Source organism: Mesocricetus auratus, unplaced genomic scaffold (assembly GCF_017639785.1).
Source record: "Mesocricetus auratus isolate SY011 unplaced genomic scaffold, BCM_Maur_2.0 Super-Scaffold_6731, whole genome shotgun sequence".
NCBI lineage: Eukaryota > Metazoa > Chordata > Mammalia > Rodentia > Cricetidae > Mesocricetus > Mesocricetus auratus.
The window spans coordinates 12285829-12299026 of NW_024429185.1; the positions used below are offsets into that span (position 1 = coordinate 12285829).

A 13198-nucleotide genomic window follows, 5' to 3' on the forward strand; every position below is an offset into this window, starting at 1 on the left:
CATCTATTACCTTGTATCAGTGTGTGGCGAATGTACTTTTATACTCATTATCTCCATTTTCTTGACAGTCAATCATTTTTTTCACCCTCTATAAATCTGGCTTCTTTCCAGTGTAATTCAAAATTTTTTCTAAGTCACCAGCGGTGTCAGATATGATTCCAATGGATCATTTTGAGCAATATTTTTTCAAAAAATTGACTAAACCTACTTCATTTACATATGTGTGTGTATTTTTCTAATAAATATGGAAGGTTCACTATGGAAAATTTAAAAAAATAAAGCACTAAACATTTATAAAGCTAACATTTGAAAACCTTAAAATGTAAAGGTATTATCTCCCAAATACACTTTTATTCATATATATGAATGCATACAATCATGCTTTTATAGAAATGAACATTTCTACAATTCTGATTTTTTCATTTACAATTATAGTTTCAGTCCTTCCTCATATTCACTAAAACATAAGAACAGATATGTAGGGGTAGGGGATGTAGCTCTATGGTAGAGCACTTGTTTGGCACTTCTAGGAGGTCAGGATAACATGAGAGAGAGAGAGAGAGAGAGAGAGAGAGAGAGAGAGAGAGAGAGAGAGAGAGAGAGAGAGAGAGAGAGAGAGAGAGAGAGAGAGAGAGAGAGTACATGCGTATTCCCTCCCCATATCTCCCCCCCTCTCTCTCTCACACACACATACACACACACGAATAAATCAGGGATACATGTGAGACTAGAGGGAGTATAAATTAGGAAATTGCTTTGAATATTTAGAAGGCAAAAGAAGAAATGCCTAAGGTAAGGCAGAAACTGAAGGGCTCAATAACAGCTAGTTAGGAAAGAGAACTGGTAGCATTTGTACTTGGTGGATAGTAGAAAGGCAAAGGCAAACTCTAGCTTGTTGACTCTAGTGATTGATCATAACCAACAACTGGTTAAGAATAAGGCCATGTTGTAAAAAGAATGGGAAAGTCAAGCTCAGAGACTGTTTGAGGTAGTCTTGTTCCTCATAAATGGTTACTCAAATATCAATCTAATAAATTCTAAATTTTGTAGTTCGAGAGAAAAAGGCTATGTGATGGGGTACTTGTTGTTATGTTTGGAGGCAGGGTCTTACTATATTGCCAAGACTCACTTTGAGAGTTCCTAGGCTCAAATGATCCTTCTGTCTCAGTCTCTACAATAATAAGGCATGAGGTTGGTGGCCCCTCTAACCCATTATATACCATAGTTTATATGTGAGCTAATTTTCTAAAAGGTTCACAGAAGTTATCCACAGAGTTTAAGGAGAGTAGGATAGTTATGAATGCAGCCCAATACAAAATTATGAGATTGCGTTTTTCTATAATTTGTTTTGTAAAAATAGATTGCAAAGCTTTCAAGTGCTAACTTTGTAGATAACAACAATGTGGTCCAGGCAAGTTAAAGGTTAGACATTCCCTTTTGTAGTATTTTCTAACACATATGACCAACATTTAATTCAAAATCTCATGTACAATGAACTGGAAGTAATTTTTTGCAGTGCTCATCCACATTACCAGATGCAACTTCCCGAAAAAACGTTGGTTCTGGAAAGTACACTCTGCAGTGTGCATGTTGTTACTCCCTTAACACCAATGCTTCCTGAAACCTGGCCTCCAAATTCAGGACTACGAAATGCAGCGTTTTTTATTGGATACAGTACTTTTCTGCTTTTATAGAGACTTATTGTTTAATTATAGAAAACAAAGAAAAGAGAGGCCCTGCCTCATCAGAGTAGCAGGTGAGACACACTGCTTCCAGTTGTCCACTGATCTGGGTACATGTCTACTTTCATATACACACACAGCAATCAAATAAAAGCCACTGTAGATACAGTTACATTTTAAATCATTTAAACTTATCACAGGGATTAGTAGCAATGGAAAATATTTATTAGGTTCAACGTTAAAGCAATGCCTTTAGCAGTGTTTGGTAATTGGTAGCGCTTTAATGAAACGGCTCCTTGTTCTGTAGACCAGGAGGCTACTTCCTTTATCTTTTACACTAAGATACCAACCTCCAAAACAATACAGAGAAACCCTGTCTCGTAAAACCAAAAAAAAAAAAAAAAAGATACCTTCAGTTTGCCTTTTCTGTTGAGCTGCGTCATTTACCGATATTCTGGGCTGAAAAAATTGTGACATCAACTGCTTTTTATTCTGTATAGTTTTTAATGAGATACTTTCACCTGATGTTAATATTTCCTGAAGAATCAATGCTACCCTTAAATAGTACCAATTATTGTACAGTAGTATATGTAAGTGCAACTGTTAAATGGAGACCTTAGCAGGTGTAATGCTGAATTGAGAAGTAAAAATTGTCATACCAATAAAACATAAATGAATGGCATATAAACATGCATTATTGATTATTGTAAAATGAGTCGCCTGAGAGAGTCCCCCATCCCTAACAATCCATCTCTTTACAATCATCACATGCAGGTCTTTACTGGTCATCTCTCAGTTCAATGTTCCAAACATCTGATGATACAATGCAAACCTATGTCAAATCCACTCTCAGTTCAATGTTCCAAACATCTGATGATACAATGCAAACCTATGTCAAATCCACTAACGGGGTTGAGGATGGAGTGTGATAGCAGAGTACTTGTCTTGAATGTGTAAAATTCTAGACTTGATCTTGAGCACTGACCTCCACTAGCCAAAAAACCAAACAAACAAAACCAAAATCCACCTCCGAAAACAAACCAAAATACTGACAAACAAAATTAAAGATCTTGTCAAAGGTTAAAATTTTTTTAATGACATAATGGCAATAATATTGGAAAACCATCCAAATCCCATGCAAAGCCATCTACGAGTATAACAGTTAAACAATGTATTATATCACTGACACTTCAAATAATGTATTATAATGCTAATATTTCAGAACAGCATAGATATCAAAACTAGATAAAGTGACTAGAACCTAATAACCCACACATACCCAAAGAACACCTAATACTACTGAAAAAGAGTTAAAAGTAAAATATTCAAAGCATCCAGAGAAATATTACCTACAGAAGAAAGTTATTAACACGTGAAGGTATCTCATTAAAAACTATATAAAATAAAAAGCAGTTGATGTCACAATTTTTTTCAATTCAAAATATGGATTTGTAAATGACACAGCTCAACAGATAAAGGCAAACTGAAGGTATCTTAGTGTAAAAGATAAAGAAAGTAGCCTTCTGGTCTACAGAACAAGGGGTCATTTCCTTAAAACGCTACCAATTACCAAAACACTGCTGAAGGCATTGCTTCTCTTGGGCTCTGCTTTTGTGTCTGACAGACTTTTCTTTAATTTAAAAGTTCTTAATAATAATAATTAATTTCTTTACGGTTGAGGCTGGTGTAGCCCTTGCATGTGTGTAGTTGTGAGTTTGAATCCTAGCACTGTAAAAACAAAAGTGCATGTGATCTTAGCCAAAAGGCTAAGATGCAATTAAAAAAAGAAAAAGGAAAAGTCAATATAAGTAAATAGGAATTTGAACAGAAGGGATATAAGTAGCTTGGAAAACTGGATGGAAAGGAACGATAATTATGCTAAATGATCCCTTTCTCTTAGTTCTTTAATTAGACAATAGAAAGGGATATTGAATGGTCATTAAACTCTCAATATTAATGATCTTAACTCACACATTAAGAGACACAGGCTAACAGAATGGATTCAAAGACAGAACCCATCCTGCTGCTGCATACAAGAAACCCACCTCAGCCTCAAAGACAGACATTACCTCAAAGATAATGGTTGGGAAAAGATTTTCAAATCAAATGGACCCAAGAAACAAGTTGGGGTAGCAATCCTAATTTCAAAATAAAATCAATCAAAAAAGATGAAGGAGGGCACTTCATATTCATCACAGGAGAAATACACCAAGATGAAGTCTCAATTTTGAACATCTATGCCCCAAATACAAAGGCAACACCCCACTCTCACCTCTAGACAGGACTACCAGACAGAAACTTAACAAAGAAGCAAAGGAACTAATAGAAGTTATGACCCAATTGGGATTAACAGACATCTATAGAACATTCCACCCAAATAAAAAGCAATATACCTTCTTCTCAGCGCCACATTGAACCTTCTCAGAAATTGACCACATACTTGGCAACATATCAAATCTCAACAGGTACAAAAAATTAGAATAACTCCATGTACCTTATCAGACAATCATGTAATAAAATTAGAATTCAACAACAATACAAATTGCAAAAACCCTACAAAATCATGGAAGTTGAATAATGCACAATTGCACCATTCCTGGGTCAATGAAGTAATAAAGAAATTAAAGACTTCCTAGAATTCAAAGAGAATGAAGACACAACATACCCAAACTTATGGGACACTTTGAAAGCAGTGCTATGAGGGAAGTTCATAGCACTAAGTGCCTACATTAAGAAACTGGAGGATAGTTACACTAGAGAATTAACAGCACAACTGAAAGCTCTAGAACACAAAGAAGCAAATTCACCTTGGAGGAGTAGACGACAGGAAATAATCAAATTGAGAGCTGAAATCAGTAAAGCAGAGACTAGGAAAATAATACAAAAAAAAAAATCAATGTAATGAAGAGTTGGTTCTTTGAGAAAAAACAAGATAGACATACCTTTATCCAAACTTACCAAATGACAGAGTGTGAACATGCAAATTAACAAAATCAGAAACGAAAAGGGGGACATAAAAACAGACACTGAGGAAATCCAGGGAATCATCAGGTCATACTTTGAAAACCTGTACTCCACTCAATTTAAAAATCTAAAGGAAATGGACAATTTTCTGGATAGCTATCACTTGCCAAAATTAAATCAAGAACAGATTAGCAATTTAAATAGACCTATAACCTCTAAGGAAATAGAAGCAGTCATCAAAAGTCTCCCAACCAAAAAAAGCCCAGGGCCAGATGGCCTCAGTGCAGAATTCTACCAGAAATTCAAAGGAGAGCTAATTCCAATACTCCTCAAAGTATTCCGCACAATAGAAGCAGGAGGCTCACTGCCAAACTCTGTTTACGAGGTTACAATTACCTTGGTACCCAAGCCACACAAAGACACAACTAAGAAAGAGAACTAAAAACCAATTTCCCTCATGAACATCGATGCAAAAATACTCAATAAAATACTAGCAAATCTGATTCAAGAAAAATCATCCACCATGATCAAGCAGGCTTCATCCCAGGAATGCAGGGATGGTTCAACATTAGAAAATCTATCAATGTAATCCACCATATAAACAAACTGTGAAAGAAAAACAACATGATCATCTCACTAGATGCTGAAAAATCTTTGACAAAATCCAGCACCCCTTCATGATAAAGGTCCTAGAGATATCAGGGATACCAGGAATGTACCTGAACATAATAAAAGGAATATACAGTAAACCAACAGCTAACATCAAACTAAATGGAGAAAAACTCAATGCAATTCCTCTAAAATCAGGAACAAGACAAGGCTGCCCACTCTCTCCATACCTCTTCAATATTGTACTTGAAGTTCCAGCTAGAGTGATAAGACAACAAAAGGAAATCAAGGGGATACAAATTGGAAAGGAAGAGGTCAAACTTTCACTATTTGCAGATGATATGATAGTTTACATAAGTGACCCAAAAAACTCCACCAGGGAACTCCTGCAGCTGATAAATACTTTCAGCAAAGTGGCAGGATACAAGGTCAACTCAAGAAAATCAGTAGCCCTACTATATACAGATGAGCCTTACTATATACAGATAATAAAAGGGCCGAGAAAGAAATCAGAGAAACATTGCCCCTTACAATAGCCACAAACAACATAAAATACCTTGGTGCAATGCTAACCAAACAAGTAAAAGACCTGTATAGCAAGAACTTTGAGTCTTTAAAGAAAGAAATTAAAGAAGTCACCAGAAGGTGGAAAGATCTCCCATGCTCTTGGATAGGTAGGATCAACATAGTAAAAATGGCATCTTACTGAAAGCAATGTACAGATTTAATGCAATCCCCATTAAAATCCCAGCACAATTCTTCACAGACCTCGAAAGAACAATAATCAACTTTGTATGGAAAAACAAAAGACCCAGGATAGCCAAAACAACCTTATTCAACAAAGCAACATCTGGAGGCATCGCCATCCCTGACTTCAAGCTCTATTATAGAGCTGTAGTCCTGAAAACAGCTTGGTATTGGCACAAAAATAGACAGGTAGACCAATGGAATCGAACTGAACACCCTGATATTAACCCATACATGTATGAACATCTGATTTTTGACAAAAAAGCTAAAAATATATAATGGAAAGAAGAAAGTATCTTCAACAAATGGTGCTGGCATAATGGGTGCTGACATGTAGAAGAATGCAGATAGATCCATGTCTATCGCCATGCATAAAACTTAAGTCCAAATGGATCGAAGACCTCAAAATAAATCCAGCCACACTGACCCTGTTAGAAGAGAAAGTGGGAGGCACTCTTGAACGAATTGGTACAGGAGACCACTTCCTGAACATAACTCCAGTAGCACAGACACTAAGATCGATAATTAATAAATGGGACCTCCTGAAACTGAGAAGCTTCTGTAACGCAAAGGACACAGCAAGACAAAAAGGCAACCCACAGATTGGGAAAAGATATTCACTAACCCCACATCTGACAGAGAGCTGATCTCCAAAATTTACAGAGAACTCAAGAAGCAAGTCTCCAAAACACCAAAGGATCCAATCAAAAATGAGGTACAGAACTAAATAGAGAATTCTCAATAGAGGAGACTAAAATGACTGAGAGATACTTGAGAAAGTGCTCAATATCCCTAGCCATCTGGGAAATGCAAATCAAAACAGCTCTGAGATACCATCTCACTCCTGTCAGAATGGCTAAAATCAAAAACTCCAACGACAGAAAGGGGAACACTCCTACACTGCTGGTGGGAGTGCCGACTTGTACAGACACTTTGGAAATCAGTATGGAGATTCCCCAGGAAAATGGGAATCAGTCTACCACAAGACCCAGCAATTCTACTCTTAGGCATATACCCAAAAGATGCACATTCATACAAGGATGTCTGTTCCACTACATTCATAGCAGCATTATTTGTAATAGCCAGAACCTGGAAGCATTTTAGATGTCCCTCAACTGAAGAGTGGATAGAGAAAATGTGGTACATTTACACAATGGAGTACTATTCAGCAGAAAAAAAATAATGGAATCTTGAAATTTGCAGGCAAATGGATGGCACTAGAAGAAACCATACTGAGTGAGGTAACCCAATTACAAAAAGAGAAACATGGTATGTACTCACTCATTTATGGATTTTAGACTTGAATCAGGGGAGTGCCAGCATACAATCCCACTGCCAGAGAGTCTAGGAAACAGAACCTTCATCCATCGACTGATGAAAGCAGAGGCAGATACTCACAGACAAACACTGAACTGAGTTCCTGGAATCCAGTGTCAGAAAGAGAGAATTGACGGGCAAAGGAGTTAAGAGTGGGCTGGTTTAACCCACAGAAACAGTTGACCTGAACAAGGGGGAGCTCTTGGGACTCCAGATTGATGGCTGTGTGGAAAGCATGGGACTGACCCAGACCCCCTGAATGTGGGTGTCAGTGAGGAGGCCTAGGTAATCTATGGGGCCTTGGGTAGTATTTATCCCTGGCGTACAAATAGGACTTTGAGTGCCCATGCCCATATAGGAGCCTCTCTCAGCCACGACTCTTGGGGGAGGGCCCTGCCCTGTATGAAATGACAGTTACTGGAGATCCAACATGTAGGGCCTCACCCTCCTTGGGGATCAGAGTGGAGATTGGGTGGGGGACCAAGGGACCTGGTGGGGAAGTTGCGGGAGGAGGGGAGGGAGAGGGAGCTGGGATTGACATGTGAACCAAGATTGTTTCTAATCTAAATAAAAAAAAATAGTTAAAAAAAGGGATATTCAAGGGCTGGAAGTATGTCAGTGACAGTATTTGCTCAGCATGTGCAAATTCTTGGGTTCAATGTCCAGCAACACACACACAGCTACTAATACTCCTGGTTGCCAGGAGAAGGTAAAGGAACCACTATGGTGGCAACATTTTTCCGTTCCCACTTATTCTAGTTTCCTTTCTGTTCCTGTAATAAAACCCTGAACGAAAAGGAACTCAGAAGAGAAAGCTTACTCTAGCTTACAATTCCAGATCACAGTTCATCACTGCATAGAAGTCACAGTGGCAGAAGCTTGAAGCAGCAAGTCACATGGCAAACAGTCAAGAGCCGTGAGAGGAGTACATTCATGCACAAGCTCTTCCTGATTGATTGAAATAGAATATTAAAAAAGTACCCAGATAAGATAAAGGAAGCAAGAGAAGAAGCAGAACAAAAATAGAAGAATCAAACATAAAACGATAAAACATAACCAATCCAAACACATAAAAATTATACTGTCATTGAATGTTATTATATAATTATGAAAACAGACCTTAATTGATAGTGGTCATTTGATAAGATTTTTTTATAAAACAAACAAACCAAGTATATATTCATTATAAAATGTCTTACTCTGTTATTCAGGTACCTTAAAAATAAAGGACAGAACTAGAAATACTATAGAAACACTTATTTTATAAAAATGAAACTGGAATAAGTCAAGATCTCCTGAGCAGATTGGGAACACCGGGGGATGGGAGAGGGAACCAGGAAAAAGAGAGGGAGATAAGAGGAGGGGAGAAGAAGGCATGGGGGAGCAGGAAGGTTGAGTTGAGGTAAGAACAGAGGAGAGCAGGATGAGAGATACCATAATAGATAGAGTCATTATAGCTTTGAGGAGAGAGCTGACACTAGTGAGATCTCCAGAGATCTAAAAGGATAACACCAACTAGCAAACTAAGCAATAGTGGACAGACTACATTAATAGCCCCTCCCTGATGATAAGGTTGATGACAACCTTATATGCCATCGTAGAATCTTTATCCAGTGGCTGTTGGAAGCAGAGACAGATACCCACAGCTAAACACTGAACTGAACTCCTGGAACCTAGTGACAGAGATGGAGGAGTGATGAGCAAAGGGGTCAAGACCGTGCTGGTGAAACCCACAAAGACACCTGACTGGACAAGGGGGAGCTCTTGAACCCCAGACTGATGGCTGAGAGGCCAACAGAGGACTGATCCAGACTCCATATATGTAGTGTCAGTGAAGAGGCCTCAGAAATCTATGGGGCCTTGGGTAGTAGATCAGTGTTTACCATGGAGTACAAATGAACTTTGGGAGCCCATTCCACATAGAGTGATGCTCTCCCAGCCTGGACACATGGGAAGGGTCTAGGTCCTGCCCTGGATGAAATGACAGACTTTAGAGACCACCCCCAAGGAGAGCCTCACCCTCCCTGGGGAATGATGTGGGGATTGGGTGGGGGACTGGAGGAGAGACAAGGGAGGGGGTGGGAGAGGGAGCTGGGGTTGACTTGTGAAGCATTCATGTTTCTAATTTAAATAAAAACATATATTAAGGGAAAAAAATGAAACTACAATGGCTATATTGCCATCAACTAAAGCGATTTTTCAAAAAGAAACCAAAATTGAACAGTGATAGTATGGCTCATAAACTCATGTGAGCAGTCCAGTCCCTTGCCCTGAGTGTGATGTGCTTAGAACCATTAGACTATGAAAAAGGCTAATGAAGGTTCTGTTTCCCAGACTCTCTGGCCATGGGATTCTAGGCTGGCATTCCCCAGATCTATGTCTAAAATCCATATATGAGAGAATACAAGCCATGTTTCTCTTTTTGTGACTGCATTACCTCACTCAGGATGGTTTCTTCTAGTGTCATTCATTTGCCTGCAAATCTCAGGATTCCATTGTTTTTTTTCTGCTGAATAGTACTCCATTGTGTAAATGTACCACATTTTCTCTATCCACTCTTTGGTTGAGGGGCATCTAGGTTGCTTCCAAGTTCTGGCTATTACAAATAATGCTGCTATGAACGTAGTGGAACAGACATCCTTGTTGTATGAATGGGCATCTTTTGGATATATGCCTAAGAGTGGAGTTGCTGGGTCTTGTGGGAGAGCATTTGACTGCAGATAAGAATGTAGTCCAACCGACCTTCCTTATTGCCTTATGAAAGTACGAGGAGACTAGCTAAACTGTATTGAGTCTTAACTCACAGAAAGCATGAGCCAATAAATGTGTATTGCTAAAAGCTACTAAATTTGGTAAATTATTACATGAAAAAGAAAAGGAACAGAAGACTAAGCCCTGATGAACTGTGTTACTGATGAATTCTGAGAGAGGGGCATATATTGTCTTCTGTTGTATACCGCTGATGAGTTCACCACACTCCAGTGAATAGGAGTAAACCCATGGTTACACAGACAGCCCTGATTAAAATCACACACAAGAGCTGGAGAGATGGCTCAGAGATTAAGAGCACAGGCTACTCTTGTAGAGGTCCTGAGTTCAATTACCAGCAACCATATGGTAGCTTATAACCACCTACAAAGAGATCTGGTGCCCTCTTCTGGCCCGCAGGCATACTTGGAGGCAGAATGTAGCATACACAGTAAATAAAATCTAAACACACAGAAAATTAACAAAAGAGAATTTGGGGCATGATGGAGGTTACCATAACTTTATACATGCATTTATATGTGTGTTAAAATTCATAAAACTGAAGAAAACAAAGTCATTCTTATTATACAGCAATTTTAAAAGTAAATGCCAAAAAATAAGGCTCTGGCGCTGAGGAGATGGCTCAGCAGTTAAGGGTACTTGTTGCTCTTGCTGATTTGATTCTCAGAATCTATGTCAGGTGCCTCAAAATCATCTATAACTCTATTCCTTAGAGGATCTAATGCCCTCTTTGGCTTCCAAGGGCACTGGTATGAATAATGACATATACACATATACACACATAAGTAAAAATAACATTAAAAATAGGAGACTTGTAAGAAAACAAAAGAAAAACTGAAACGAATGTGCAGAATGCAGATAGAGCAGTGTTAGAAGCTGGGGAGTAGGCTCATTTACCACATTTGTACACACACACACACATTGCCTGTAGAAATCTCAGTGCAATCACTCCACAATACTTATAGCAAGGAACAATTAAGGCTGGGTGGTAGGAAGGCCGGGTAGTGTTGGCACACGCCTTTAATACCAGCACTTGGGAGGCAGGCGGATCTCTATGAGTCTGAGGCCAGCCTGGTCTACAGATCAAGTTCCAGGCTGCACAGAGAAACCTATCCTAAAAAGAAGGAAACAGGAAGGAAAAAAAGAGAGAGAAACAATTAAGGATGCAGTCTCAAAGAGCATTAACATGTAAAAATTGAAGAAAAAATAACAACTACACAAAAAACATGCTAAGAAATTGTAGACAGAAGGGTTCATGGCAAAGGGTGCAGAAGGCAAGGAAGAAAGTTCATAGTTCATGTTTGGATGTCACAGGAAGGTCAATTAAGATGAGGATCACAAATGGTTTGCTTGGGCCGGTAATATCGCTCAATGGTCCATCACTTATTTAGCTCATAAGAAGTCCTAGGTTCAATCTCCCACACCACAAAAATAAACAAACAACAACAATGAAAAAGCACATAGTTCACAGGATGGACACAGTGACTTCTTTTAATATGGTGGTGGGGTGATTAACTGTTTACAGAGTTAAAATAAGGAACCAGAAACAAATGGACTTTCATTCATTTCAAGAGTCTCCTTATGCAGACTTATGCACAGTTAATGATGGGAGAAACAAATATAATTAAAGGTTACATAAAGGTATGATTAAAGAAGGGCTGTTAAAAGGAGATAGGACATAACTATTATAAGGCCCCCAAATGACAGTATGGCATCGAAGATAACACAATGCTGAAAGTACAAATCATAAATAGTTTAAACATCATCTTCATAGCTTTGATTTTCTCCAGTGATGTCTAAAGGAGTGATCATAGACATACTATAATTAGACATGGCAACTCAGAAAATAGGTTCCACAAGAGGACAGGTGAGTCGATTATCTGGGCATGCGTATAACTGAGTAAACTGAATGACCAGATCATATTACTAGAAACAACTTCAATGTCCCTCTACAGAGGAATGAATACTCTAACTGAGGTATATCCATACAACAGAATGTAACTCAAGAATAAAAGAACTAATATAGCTAGGTGTGGTGGCACACACCTTGAACCTTAGCACTTGGGAATACCATATTTTGATTCAGAATTTTTAGTAAATGTCTTTTTAAAAAGTTCCAGAACTAGAATGAATGGAAGCAGATCAGTAAGGAACTGATCAACTGAAGGGGCATAAGGAAACTGGGGGAATAGCAGAAATGTTTGTTAACATGATAAAGCAATATACACATGATTATATGCTTGCCAATTACTCACTGGGACATTTGGCACTGGTAAATTTTATTATGATTCAATTATATCATGTCAAATTGTAGAAACATGGGTAGTATGTTCTTCTATGAAATCCTCCCTAGAGTCAGTGGTGAAAGAGCTGTGTGTGTCAGTACATGGTGGTCACATGTCATTTCGTATCTGTGCAGAACTACCAAAAGTACAACCCAAAGGGGAACCCTAACGGAACCCACACACTTTGATGGTTAGTGTGTGTCAATGTGGGCTCCTCAGAGCGTTGGTGACGAGGAAGGCATTGCACATTTGGTCTACTTTCCTGGGAGCCTGCCGCTGCAGTGACTCAGTGAGTGCAGACGCTTGTTATGTGAGCTTGACAGCCCGAGCTCACGTCCTGAAACTGAGGTCAAGGTGGGAAGAGCTGACTCTACAAAGTTGTTCTCTGGTTCTGCAAACGCGTGTACACACAGAAGGCAGAGGCAGGCAGATCTCTGTGAGTTCAGGGCCAGCCTGGTCAACAGAGCTCCAGGATAGCCAGGACTACTCAGTGAAACTTTGTCCCGAAAAACAAACAAACAACAACAAAAAATTAAAGTCTAAACAATTGCTCCTTTACCTCATCTCATCTATCATCTCTAAATATAGTATAAAATTATTAACAAAGAGATAATTCTAAAAAGACAGCCAAGAAAGAAAGGGGAACCGCTTAATCTACTTCTCTAGCTCTTCGAAAGCAGATGTTTTACATCTTTTGTTTTGAACATAAAGACTCCAGGTTCCTCAGCATTTGGACTTGATCCAGTTAATTTTCCATGGGACTTCCAGGTCTCTGCAGAGACTGGTGACTCTCATACTAATATCTTATGTCTGGATGTTACTGGC

At 38.7% G+C, this 13198-nt stretch overlaps 1 protein-coding gene across 7 annotated transcripts in view; it reads right to left on the reverse strand.

The window, feature by feature from the left end:
- The window catches only part of Nek1 (NIMA related kinase 1), a 122631-nt gene that overhangs the window by 54562 nt on the left and 54871 nt on the right, over positions 1 to 13198 (reverse strand). The window lies entirely within an intron of this gene.